The sequence below is a fragment of the Sciurus carolinensis genome, chromosome 4 (assembly GCF_902686445.1).
Source record: "Sciurus carolinensis chromosome 4, mSciCar1.2, whole genome shotgun sequence".
NCBI lineage: Eukaryota > Metazoa > Chordata > Mammalia > Rodentia > Sciuridae > Sciurus > Sciurus carolinensis.
In genome coordinates, this window is record NC_062216.1 from 19,575,254 (window position 1) to 19,587,981 (window position 12,728).

The 12,728-nt window shown below is 37.2% G+C and overlaps 1 protein-coding gene across 2 annotated transcripts in view; it reads right to left on the reverse strand.

Moving 5' to 3' along the window:
• Marchf1 (membrane associated ring-CH-type finger 1) overlaps positions 1-12,728 on the reverse strand; it is a 761,820-nt gene that overhangs the window by 420,907 nt on the left and 328,185 nt on the right. Inside the window, exon 1 of one of the 2 annotated variants that reach the window (XM_047551411.1) lies at positions 7,424-7,471. The exons of the other annotated variant lie outside the window; for it this stretch is intronic. The gene's annotated coding sequence lies outside the window, so the exon portion shown is untranslated. Of the gene's footprint in view, positions 1-7,423; positions 7,472-12,728 lie in introns of those variants that run through there. 2 annotated transcript variants of the gene reach the window in all.

Below are 12,728 nucleotides of genomic sequence, written 5' to 3' on the forward strand. Positions count from 1 at the left end.
ACATATTTCTTTATCACAATAGAAGGTATTAATTAATGAGCCACTTCTAAGAATAACAAAATATATTGATAAACATGTAGGCAACATAGGGACTTGATTGCTTTAACACTTTTACTTTTCACTTAATGATGTTCATTTTGTCCCAGAAAATCTTTAGCACCTTAAAAATACTAACTCATTTTAATTCTCATAACTTTATGACATAGTCCTCGTACATATCAGTATTTTACATTTGTAGAAATGAGGCACAAAGATGTTAAGTATTCTCACTGAAGTCCCACAGGTAGGAGATGACAAAGCCCAGATTCGAACACAGTCAGTCTCCCTCCAGGTGTAGGCTTTTACCCATGTCACTCTGTTGCCTCTCAACATAGGCAGTCATGGAACAGGTACCAAATTCCCTCTAATTCAGAAGCATGAAGTTTCTCTTACACCATCATTGGACTCCCACGGACTGCCTAAGCCGATGGTAACATTGACAGTCAAAGGTAAATCTTTCAGGTCTGGAGTTGTGGCTCAGTGATAGAGTGCTGCCTAAGGCATTGGGTTCATTTCTCAGCACCACAGATAAATAAAGAAAATAAAGGTCCATTGACAACTTAAAAAAAAAAAGTGAATCTTTCACTGTATACAGAATGGCTTCTTCCAAAGCTTGAATGAACTCTAGTACTAGTTTCACAGTGAAAGTTCATGTAGAAAGCAGTTCTAGGTTAAATTAAAACATGTCTGCAATTTATGTTGTTAAAGCTTTGTAACACTTATAATAAATTAATATTTTTGTAAGTTTATGATAATTTTGAGTAAAACTGGAAAGCAAAACTGCATGACAGATTGATGTCTGTACAACTTTCAGTCCCTGAGTGTTCATAGCACAAAGTGTAAGCCTGCTTAGCTTTTCAGGTAGGAATAATTACTACCTGCACAGAGTCAGACCATATATGAAACCAAAAACTGGCTCCTCACAAATGTTTGTTTTTCGTGTGGCATCTGAGATTTTTCTCAGATGAGTTTTTCATGTGTGCCCTGAGGCGTTACATGTTCAATGCTTTCCTGGGACCGATGATATTTTTTTTTTTCCCTTAAGAAACTCTTTTTACTCATGGTGAGATCAAAAATCACCAAGAATGCAACATATTCCTTCTTATCAGAAAACATGCGTTTATTGGTAGTGGTGAAGAGAACCCACTGCAGTAGTCCCATTTGCTTTTGTGATCCAGATTTGCACAATTTGATGAATAATCAAAATTTTAAAAAATGAGAGGCTGATACCCAGCACTCATGAGCACTCCGTCCTTTTCTTCAGTTTCCTTTTTACTCTTTTTTAAGAGCAAAGTCTTATCACCCGTCCTACCCTCCTGTCACTGCTCTTTCAATTATTTAACAGGGTTGCAGAGACAGGAAAGAGAATGAGTATCGAATAGATGTCATTTCTCATCCTCACCTGGAGGTTATGAAGGCTGCGGCAAGTGGCTCAGGGTGCTTTCCCTGGGAATGAGCTGGGGAAGGCAAGGCTGAAACTGTGACCCTTCCCCTTCAACAGGCCCTGGAATGGGGGGATTCCAGATCCACGCTTGCATTGTCCGTGTCCCTTTTGTGATGTAAAGAATTGAAATCTCAATGTTGACTGATCAGCAAGTTCTAAAACTCCTGATTAATAAACATGCAAAGCTACACCTGCTCTTCCCATGCTTCAAGACTCTCCTGCATCAAGATCTTTGTTCAACTGTCTTCAAACACAATGATGGCAGAATCTCATTAAATCAGCCATGAATTCATAATACATTTTTTTAGAAGATTCACATCAAGGAGGAATTCTACAATTTACTTGCCTAATTAGGGCCACGATTTAAAAAAATACTGACCGGGGTGTGTCAGCAATTACTGATTGTTATCATTTGATAGTCAATAAAATGTGTTATCCAGTCTTACTTATTAATGCAATTACCCACAACATCTGTTTTAAACAAGAAAAATTAATGTGAATTATGCTAATTTCATTGCTGAAAGCAAATAATAATATGGAAATTTTCTGGGTTTTCATTATATGAAAGTATTTTAACATGATTAGCATACTCAGTGGAATTCATTCTAAGCACATGGGACTCTAATACTCAATTTAGACTCAAGATAGTTGTTGGAAAGTGCTCTTGGAGGGAAATGAAAAGGGGAATTAGCCTTTCTACCCACTGGCATTCTCCCTGTAGTGTCAGGCTCACACCTGCTGAAGATGCATTTCATTTGGTTAATACAGAGCATTAACCTGTACGCTCGGGTTAAATGTGCTCTTAGTACAGGTTATTCATAAATTAATGTTTGCCATGACTTTACACAGATCCCAGCTATTTCCAGTCTCAGGAGTTGGTTACTGCACAGGAAACAAAGCAGGAAACTATCGTAATTGCACTTGGCAAGGTATCATTTAGGGTCCTATATTTTGTACGTAATAAACATCCAATTAAAAAAAGAGGCTTAATTATAAAAGACATGTTGAATTATTTCATCTTCTAATTCCTCAGCTAACACCATAAAAATAAGTCAAAACTAGCTATTCAAAAGTTAGAAGACACAGGGATCATATTTTGGGATTATACTTTAGTGTCTCAAAAAAACAAACAACAAACAAGCAACACCAAACCCCAAATGCAGTAATGACAGAAAGGACATTGGAGTTGCAGTCAGAGGTCTGTGTTATTGTCCCAAATTCACCACTAATTGTATGACATTGGTAAGCTCATAATTTTCTATGGCTTCAATTGAGGAATTAAGATAGAGAATTTTTAAAGAATTTTCTGATTCTTGGGATCCTTTGTTTTTACAAATTTTGCTGAAGAAATGTGAAAAGTTACTTTAATTGCAAAGAAAAGCTATAAAAAATTTGAAATCAGAATGTCCTGAACTCTTATCTCAACTCCAGCCCTGAGATTTTAAACTTTTTTTTTTTTTGGTAACTTTTTTCTTTCAACCAGAAAATGGGAATTAATAAATCTATAATTTATCCATTATATTTGAAATGAAGGAATACATCCACATTGGCTTTCAGTTCACTGATGCTTATTAAGAGATTTCTAAGTACTAGATCTGCAGCTACTTTGAGGGAAGAAAAAAAAAAAAAAAAAAAGATAGCCCATAGTTAGAGAGCAATATCCTGAGAAAAAGGAAAAGAAGTTTAGCATAATTTAAGGTTGGGGGAATAAAAAATTTGAAGTAGAGAAACATCACAATATAATGAAAGTGGTAAAAGACAAAGCACATATAAACATAGGGGGTCTTGCTTTTATCTCTCAAATGCTTCTAAATACATTTATCATGTAGGTCAATCTGAGAGTGAGAAAGATTGGAAAGAAGGGTCCTTGGCCTTTTCTCCTCTTCAGTAACACCCTTCATCTCAAATCTGAGCTCCATGTGCTGAAGGCAAATACAGAAGCATTCAGAGCAAATGGTACAGCAGCTTTAGTGTGACTCCAGGTGTCTCCACATTTGAAACACAGGGAGTCTTAGAGACATTTGCTTGCAAATCCTGCAGAGTTATAAGGAATGTATCCTAGAGTTTAACTAAATACTAAAATTTATACAATTATAATTTTTAGATAGAGTAGGAAATTAAGTTATCCTAAGGGGGCTAAGGATTTGTTTAATAAAATTCAATGCTCTGTACTAGACCAAAGTCTTTTAGGCCCAAATCTCTAACATGAATTAATTACAGCCTAATAAATGGCATTCACATAGCTAAAAAGGAAGGAAAGGCTGGATTAATAGAAGCAGAATGTCCCATTTTGCAAAGTAGGCAAGTGAGACCTAAAGAAGCTAAATTGTCAGTCTCTAACACCAACCAAAGAAAGAAATCCAGAATTATGAACTCCTCTTAGAGAAGTATGTTCCCCTGTGACTTTCCCAAGGTCAAGGTGTCTCCAAAGGGTGGGTGAGTCAACTCCCATCCAAAACCATTTCATTTCCCAACTGATACTATACTCCTAAGGAGACTCTGACTACTAATTTCCCTTCCAGAATTCTTTAAAGCTTGCACTGAAGCATTCCATCACTAATTTAATATATCTTCTGATATAAAATAGTTAATTTGACCAACTGCATTATGCTAAATTAACAGACTGATGTCTATCCACTCCATGAGATATTAAAGTGATTGAGGTAATCACTTTGGTGACTTCAATAAAATCTTGGTTGTGCTAATGAAGACGATGCCTAGGAAGCAAGTATGAGGTACTGTCCTCTGGGTGCCCAGGCAACCTGTGTTGTTTTTGTGCAGATTCTATGGTTGCTAGCCAAATAGATAATTACAACATTATGTCATGCAAAATATGTCAAAAGGTAAATTCATTATTTAAAGTTAGAATTGAAGTTAGAATTACTATTTTATTAAAGCTTAATCTATTCCTTATTTTTACAGTCCAGGTCTTCTGGATTGCAATAATCATTAATAAATACTTTTTATTATTTTCTTTTCCCCCTTTATGTGCTTAAAAATCCCAAACAAACAAAAACTCTGATGCCAAATTAATAATTTATTCAAGAGTCTTTACGTTGTGGAACAGAAATTAAATTGGCTTACATTTAAATTATCAAATTTTAATTCTGGCTGTGCACAAGGATTCTTTGAATAACTTTAAGACAAGAAAAAATATCAAGGAAGCTTACAAGGAAGATGTTTCTCATTTGTGCAACAATCAGGAACTGTCCAGATAGTACAAGATGTTTTACCTTGAGAGGGAATCATCCTTTAACTTAGAGAAGCCATTGTATAGTACTAAATATTTGTCTTGCTTTCTAGCCCACAGGGCATATGTTAATTTTTCTACCTTAAAAGTCATTTACCATTCTTTTAGATTATTTATTCATCAAAAGAAGCAATTTAAGGCCTATGAGATTTAATAAAATGTTTCAAACATACTTTTAAAGGGAAACTTTAAACTCCATTCTATAGAAATGAGTATTTGAAACTTTAAAAGTCCTTACACTTCTGACACTCAGAACTTTTAAAAGTAATACATAGACTGTCATTCTCTCATAATTAACCTAATTTTCTTTTAAAAATGCCTACCAACTCCCATTGGGGAATATTGTTAGCCACTTGGAGAAACAGACACTTCTAGGAACAAACTCCTATATTCATAGTAGGGAGGAGAAATTGATGTCCTCTTAAAAGACTGATAATGTGCCTTCAAAACTTTCCTTTTTGTTTTAGATAAGACTCAGAGAAACTTAGAAGAAACCAACCAAAATCAATGAGTCACTCTGCCATTTTATTTTGAACATGTGATTTAAGACCATGAGCTGAGAATGTTCAGAAATGCACCCATCTCTACATGTGGTGGTCCACCTGGCAGGCAGGGAGATCACTGTTTTACAAATGGACTCCAGTGCTTTCCTTACTCACTGCAAGTAAGTAAACCTGATTCCTCTCTCTTCCTTCCTATCTGTTTTTAGTGATTCACCCATTGGGTTCCCTCAGGATATTAACGAGTTTTAGCCTTGGAAAGAGTTGGTGCTCATATGAGAAGTTTTTGAAAGATTTCTGAGCATGTTTGAAGATGTGGATTAGTAGTAATACCTGAATAAAGACTAAGCACACGCCTGTAATCCCAGCAACTCAGGAGGCTGAAGCAGGAGGATCACGAGTTCTAAGCCAGCTTCAGCAAAAGAGAGGCCCTAAGCAACTCAGTGAGACCCTGTCTCTAAATAAAATACAAAATAGGGCTGGGGATGTTGCTCAGTGGTCGGGTCCCCCTGAATTCAACCCCCGGTCCTTCACCCCTGCAAAAAATGATTGAGGCTACTGTCAGGTGTGCTGGCTCACATCTGTAATCTCAGCAACTCAGGGAGCTGAGGCAGGAGGATCACAAATTTGAGGTCAGCCTTAGCAACTTAGTGAGGCCCTAAGCAACATAGCAAGTCCCTATCTAAAATAAAAAAATAAAATGTATGAAGTTTTCCTCAACAAATCTTAAATGTATCCAAATATTTAGATCATGAGTGAATAATGTATACCTTTTAGAAATCTTGCTTTTGGCATTTTATACTTAAGTTCAGAATTAGCCAGTGTCCCCACTTTCTCTTACCCAACACCAATAAACTTGATGGTTTTTTGCTGTTCTAGTAATCACATTATCAAGTCATAATACAGAGAATATTTCCAATTAATTTAGGGCTGATAAGTTTCTTTACCAAGGATATTTTAGTCCCAAAACACCTGATGTGCTTGTGACAGGGACATTACCGAAGTTTAGGTATCTCTTTCACTAAATTAGTCAGGAAATGCTCCTCAAAGATGTCTACAAATTCTGCCCACGTCAAGAACTCAGTGCTCTTGAAGGAGGTTTTTAAAATCAGTTCAAATAAAATAGGAGAGGATGTAAACGTCTTTTGTCCTTTGAAGATGGTCAAGTTCACTCTCTCCCTCACAGGCATCCTTGACGGGTCACTCCTGTTACCTTCATTTGTTTTTTGTTTTGTTTTGTTTTTTTAAATTTTGATTTGGTTGCTTCCTCTGTCCCCAGCACCTATGCTTGAGAAGAAAATATGACCAAGCAAACCAGGAGGTAGGGATCATTCAACTCCCACAAAGCTAATGACCTGAGGACGAGGCAGTCACTATGTTAGAGACAAGAGGGTTCCAGGTCCTGGCATCCTATCTCAAGTTCCCTTTTAGGGAAATTTGACAACACTTGAAATATTTTCACCCAATATCCCTGATTCTGCTCACACCCTTTCTTAAAAACTAGGGCGTGCCCAGCATCTGATCTTTAAAGCAGATTAACTTACATCAACAGCTGTTAAACTTCACTGCAAGATAAAGCTCACATGTAATGTTGAACATTATGGCTTACGTTAAGTTTCAAATAATGCTTTTTTCGTAAAGAATAAAATGCATGTGAACAGACAAACAAGTCAGACACATCCATGCACTATGAATGAATGGAGAGCAACCCATCCCAGGGGGCACCAATTCCTGCTATATACTCAGTGTCACAGATTCCCTTTCTCTTCTGCTTTGTTAAGATAATTTCAAACACTTTAGCTTCATGGGCAATGAGTATAATTAGGAAGCATCAACAGTTCCACTGTCTGAAAATGGACAAAGCAATATCCACAGCCAGCCCAGAGCACTAGGTTGCACCCTGTGAGCCGTACAGTCAAAAGTGACTTTGTAGATGGTTAGAAAAAGAGTCAGAAGTTTTTATCTGCCAAACAGCAAGTATTCTTCTTTATGGATTTGATTCCTGTCTTCATTCAGAAAATAGAGGTTGTTTCTTATGTCCCTGTTCATTACAAATGTTTTCCTTTGGATCTACCATTCCGAGCTGGAATCCAGCTGCTCTTAAACCTTAGCCAGCATCCTGTGCGCAGAGAGCTGTGTTGGCTACAGTGGCTTGGTTCTCTTATTTTGGCAAATCAAACCTCCTCTTACCTCGACTTCCTTGTTCTTCTCTTTGTTTCTGCCCATTGAACTTCTCCCATTGCTGGCAGTCTCCCGAGCAGGGATTACGGAAATCTGGTGGAGGGGCATATTGGCAGGGCTGCAGGTTGCCAATTCCTGATTGGCTGCCTTATCTCTTCACTCGCCCTGAGTAGCCCACCTGCACAATTGTTCATATCCTTGCTTTGTCAAGCCCAGGTCTAAATAAAAAGGGGAAAAATAGTGTTTGAGACACTGTGCAGCAGAAGCCAGGGTCTTCTAGTCAAAACGTCAAGCACACTGACAGGGGAGTTTAAAAGAAATCCAAGAAGCAAACAATCCAGGGAGTATTGCATTCTCAAAAGGACGATTTACTGCAAGTCATAACTGCACTGCTTTGTCACGGAGCACCCCCTCTCCCCTAAGAGCACTGTGGGAGACAATTCAATTTCTATGGTACCTAATAACTGTCATGGAAACCAAGGAAACCTAGGTCTCACAGGCCCTTATTAGCAACTGCTTCCTTTAATGGCACAGGCTCCCCCACATTTGCAGCGGCTGCCACTTCTGCTTTTGTTTCTCCCCCCACCCCACCCCCCAATTCCCCATGAGGCCACTAAGCACCCAGAGACACTGCATCCTGCTGACTAGGTAAATAAGCAGAAGGCTGAAAAGCTTAGTGTCCTATTTGGAGCCAAATCTCTTCCATGAAAAGCTCGGCTAGCTGACTGTGTCCTTCATGCATCTCCAATAATCTGCTTAGGTCAAAGGATCTGCCTTGAAGTGAAGAGCATCAAATCAAATGAGGTGGGGAGAGACAGAAAAGAGAGAGAGGAATATTGGGTGTGATTGCAAATGTTCTTCTGTAGCTAGTTGAAAAGAACTTGAACGGCTAGCCGCATCTGCCTTACTAAGACATCTGCAACAGCAGTCTCAGGCGTCAGTCATTCTGAAGTACAGATCCCTACTCTGTCAGCTTCATTGGAACGCCCCAAAATACACCTGTTAGAATCAGTAGCAGCTCTCGCCTGCTTTTCCAGGAAGGAAATAAACTCTGCTGAAGACGTTATCATCCTCTCAATACAGTTAAACGATTTGGAGAAAATAAATGGAGAATCAGAATTTCTACCCTTTAAATTAAAAACAAAACAAAACAACCTTTTTAAACCGCTCAATCTCTCAGTGAAGCAAATTTTTAACATTGACTTTATAAAAATTGTTTCCCCCCCACAATAATTTCCTCTCTGTAAATGACAAAGAAAATCTTCAAAGCAGTTTCTAATTGCAGTGTATCTATTCTGTAACAAAAATGTCATTTCCAATACAATGTTACAATTTGTTCAAGCTCAGGATAGAGAGAGAAAATGTGAAGTAGATAGATACTTTCACTGGCAATAAAGTCAAAGATTATCAATATACAGACTGCCCCCCAAATCTTTGAATATTTGCATTAAAATAAATTCTTCAATGCATTTTCAAGTTCTGCCCAATTGTGTGCTCCTTTTAACTTAAATTAGTCTCTTTCACATGGCTCTCACCCCTATCAGCCATCAGGCTCCCCAGGAAATTTTATAATATATAGGTAACTTGCAACATACTGTTATAGATTCTGATTCAGCAAGGCGAAGTCCTGAGTGGAGGGTTTTTAAAACAATCACAGGTGACTCTTGCACAAAGACAATTCTGACAATCACTAGAGAATCTCAGTAAAAGAATCTTGGCACAATAAGCTAATTAAAGTTTGCATAGCAGCAAATCTTCTGCTTTAGAATAGATTTAAAAAAAAAAAAAAAAAAGCTGGGAATCTAAGCACCCTACAGGTGGTGTTGGTTCATCATGTCCTAGCTTACAAAGTATATTTGTGAAATGCAGAAACTTTAATGAAGAGTCTAGAGACAACCTTCTCCCAAAACGCCACACCCACAGTTCAGCTGTCGAAGCTGAAACTTTGCTGCAGCTTAAGGATCACATCTGTGAGCTGTAAGTGTGAAGGGGACATTTCCTCTCTTGAAAAAAAGGTTGTTAATCCCTTTATCTAGAAGGACTGTCTTAATTAAGAGAAGGTTGGAAATAGAAGTCTGTAAATCTAATAGTCTGTGACAAATACTAAAATGTAAATTATAAGCCTCTTTAGAAGAGGAATACTGTCAGTGTTTGCAACCATGAAAAGCTCCATTAAAAGCCAAAACAGTTTTCTAGATAGAGTCAGACTTCAGTACTTTTGCGTAAAATATTCATTAAAGTTACAGGAAAGGAGATTTTTAGCTTGAATTAACTAAACAGCTGTCTTAATCCTGTACCACATTATGCATGTGAAGTTATCCTTTATTTACTGTGAGATTTTTCAAAAATAAGATTTAAATTTTTAAGTTAATTTGAGTTATATGGCTGAGTTATTTCAATTAGCTTTCTTTCATACTAAAATTTAGAATATAAATTGAATTTCAGGAAAAGGATATTTATTTCTTAGAATATTTTACACACTAAAAAAAAGAAGGTTTGTTAGATCTACTTAGGTAAATATTTTAGAGATAAGAAAAATTAATAAGAATAAACATCTACCTACTATTGTATTAGGTATTATGAAAAATGAAGTTTCTAAAATTTTCAAATTGAATCAGTAGGAAAAGTCATGCTTTAATTCATCGTGTGTTCTAATACATCGCTGCCTTAGGACATGGGACTACACATGAGCCTTGTCAATGACTTCCTTTCATCTAATTCCTTTCTTTAAGCAGCTCCCCAAGTGCTCTGCCAACCAGAAGCATGAAGTCTCTGGAGTGCCTCCTTTGGTAATAAGTCAAAGCTAAGGAAACTGTCAGGGGGATACATTTCTCATGTGGGAGCCCAGTCCATCTTGTGCAGTAATTAAACCTAAGGAGTAAACAAGGAGCAGGTACTGGCTGCCCTACAGAGAAGAGTGATTAGCTAACTGTGCCTCATACACAGCCACTCTACAGTACCTAGATTTCTAAACTTGAGATTTTGTGGACAATAACTGTGGTTGAAACCTTCCCAGGACATTCACTCTGCACCTGGACACTATTCCATAGACAAGTCTGAATTACATTTTTTTCTTCCACATTCTGACTTCTAACCTGCTGGTTGTGGGAATGGCCCCTCTGGGCCTGCCTCTGGCTCCTAAATTTGGCATTTACATTGGTAACTCTAAAAAGATCAGCCTCCTCCAAGACATTCTGATTTGATACTGCTCCTTGCTCTCAGCAACCTGAACTTTAAAAGGAAAACAAAACAAAATAAGCATCTTGTAGTCTACCATATGACTCACATCAATCTGCCACCTTCAAGGAAAAGGAAAAAAAAAATAGGCCTCTTAGGGGTTTATTTGTATTGTAATTAAGCAAAAAGGAAATATAGTGTTAAGTTAAAAACAAGGAAGCAAGTAAAAATCTGCCAATAATTAAATGAACAGAACAATCATTCTATTCAACAAATATTTATTGAGCATCCTCTGTTTTCAGAACCATGCTTGGAAGGAAGGGACCCAAGGTGATGTGTGGAATTTTGTGGCACAAACTCTGAGTCAAGGAGTTTGCTCTGTCATTAGAGAGCTGTGACTTACATAGGTAAGTCAGTTTGAAAAATTACAGCATGTTGTCATTAATGTTTGGAAGATAATGTAGAATACTGAATGGAAATGTCAAAGAAGCTTTGAGCACGAAGAAATCACAACAGGTCTAAATAATTCAAGGAAGTCTGAAGGAGGAACTGGAACCTGGGTTGTGATTGGTAGAGATAAAATGATTAAGTCATTTTGAGGCACAGCAGTGAGTGTGAGGTTGGCACGGGGGACTTCAGGACACTGTTTAAATGGCATAGACAATGTGTTTCAGTTTTTCAACTGATTTCAACCATGAATGGTCATTAGGATGTGGTGCTGACGGACACTCGGGAGGAGAAAGGAAAGAAACACATGGTAAAGGAGATGGAAGAAGGAAATGGAATTTAAGGACTACTTTCACTAGGGAAAGATGAAGGATACTTCTGAGTTAGGGGATAATCCAAACCAGATCAATGCAAATAATGAGAAGGAAAATAGTAAAAAAAAAAAAAATTGGTTCTTTGTTTTGGAATCCTTTTGTGATTATATCTGGTATGTACAGTATCTTTTGTAACTAGAAGGACATCTTTTTTTTTTATTACTATTTGTTCTAATTAATTATACATGACAAGTGAAGTAAGTCAATCCCAAAAAAACAAAGGCCAAATGTTTTCTCTGATAAGTGGTTGCTGATCCATAATGTGATGGAGGGGTAAGGGACGAATGGAGAACATCTTTTTAAAGTCAATACTTTGCCTCTGAATACTTTAAGAAGAGTTAGATGATCAGCCTTTAACACTGGAGACAAGAAGATGGATCAGATGAACCCTCAATATTCTCAGTTCTCCTCACTGGCAAGTTTTGGTCCTGATTTTGGTCACATCAATTTTCTGAGGTTGGAAGAGGTTACAGTGTAGCCAGAAAATTCATTGTGGTTTTTTGAGGACATGATAGCAATCACTACAGTCACAAAATGTGGGATAATTACAGCAAGATTAAAGGAGTCAGTTGTACTAGTTTGTATAGTTCGTATTCCTTATATTACTCTCATAACAAAAAAATATCATCCAAAGCAAAGACTTTCCATTAACATCATGGGACTGATGTCAGTTCATTTCTAATTTGTTGAGAGAATAAGAAAAATTTTCATTCAGTTCTCTAAATGAAGAAGAAATGATGAAAAAACTAAGGAAGATAAGCAGATATTAATAATGATTTTTGTAGAAATGTTTTAAGATTAAACCAATTTTCTGTGTTTTATTTTCTTGGCAAGACAAATATAATAAATATTAAAAAAAACAAGATTTATTTTGGCAAATAGCTAAATTCAGCCCTACTCTCCAAACATCAAAAGGTATCAGTTAATCTTTGTTAATGTCTAACCTCTATCGCTTTCAAAGTGTGAGCATATCTAGTTGAACAGAGCAAACAGAGGGGAAAAAAATCTTTGAGAGCAAATATCTCTTCTTTCACATATCTTCAGAATAAGAGAAGCATTCCAGAAGGATATCTTTGCGTGTGTAGGAGAATCAGAATCATAGTACAAGGTCTTCAGTCCCTGGAGCTTCAGAGTCTGTTCAACCAGCTCTCCGAGGAATGAAAGGGTATGCGGGGTGGGAACCCCCCTTTCATGAGAGTTCATTGTCAATAGAGACAGACACCTCATAAATGCCACACGTACATTCAGAGTACAGAGCATAGCTCCTGTTAGCCTTTCAATGACTTAAAGAACAAAACAGTTTCCCTGATGCCAAC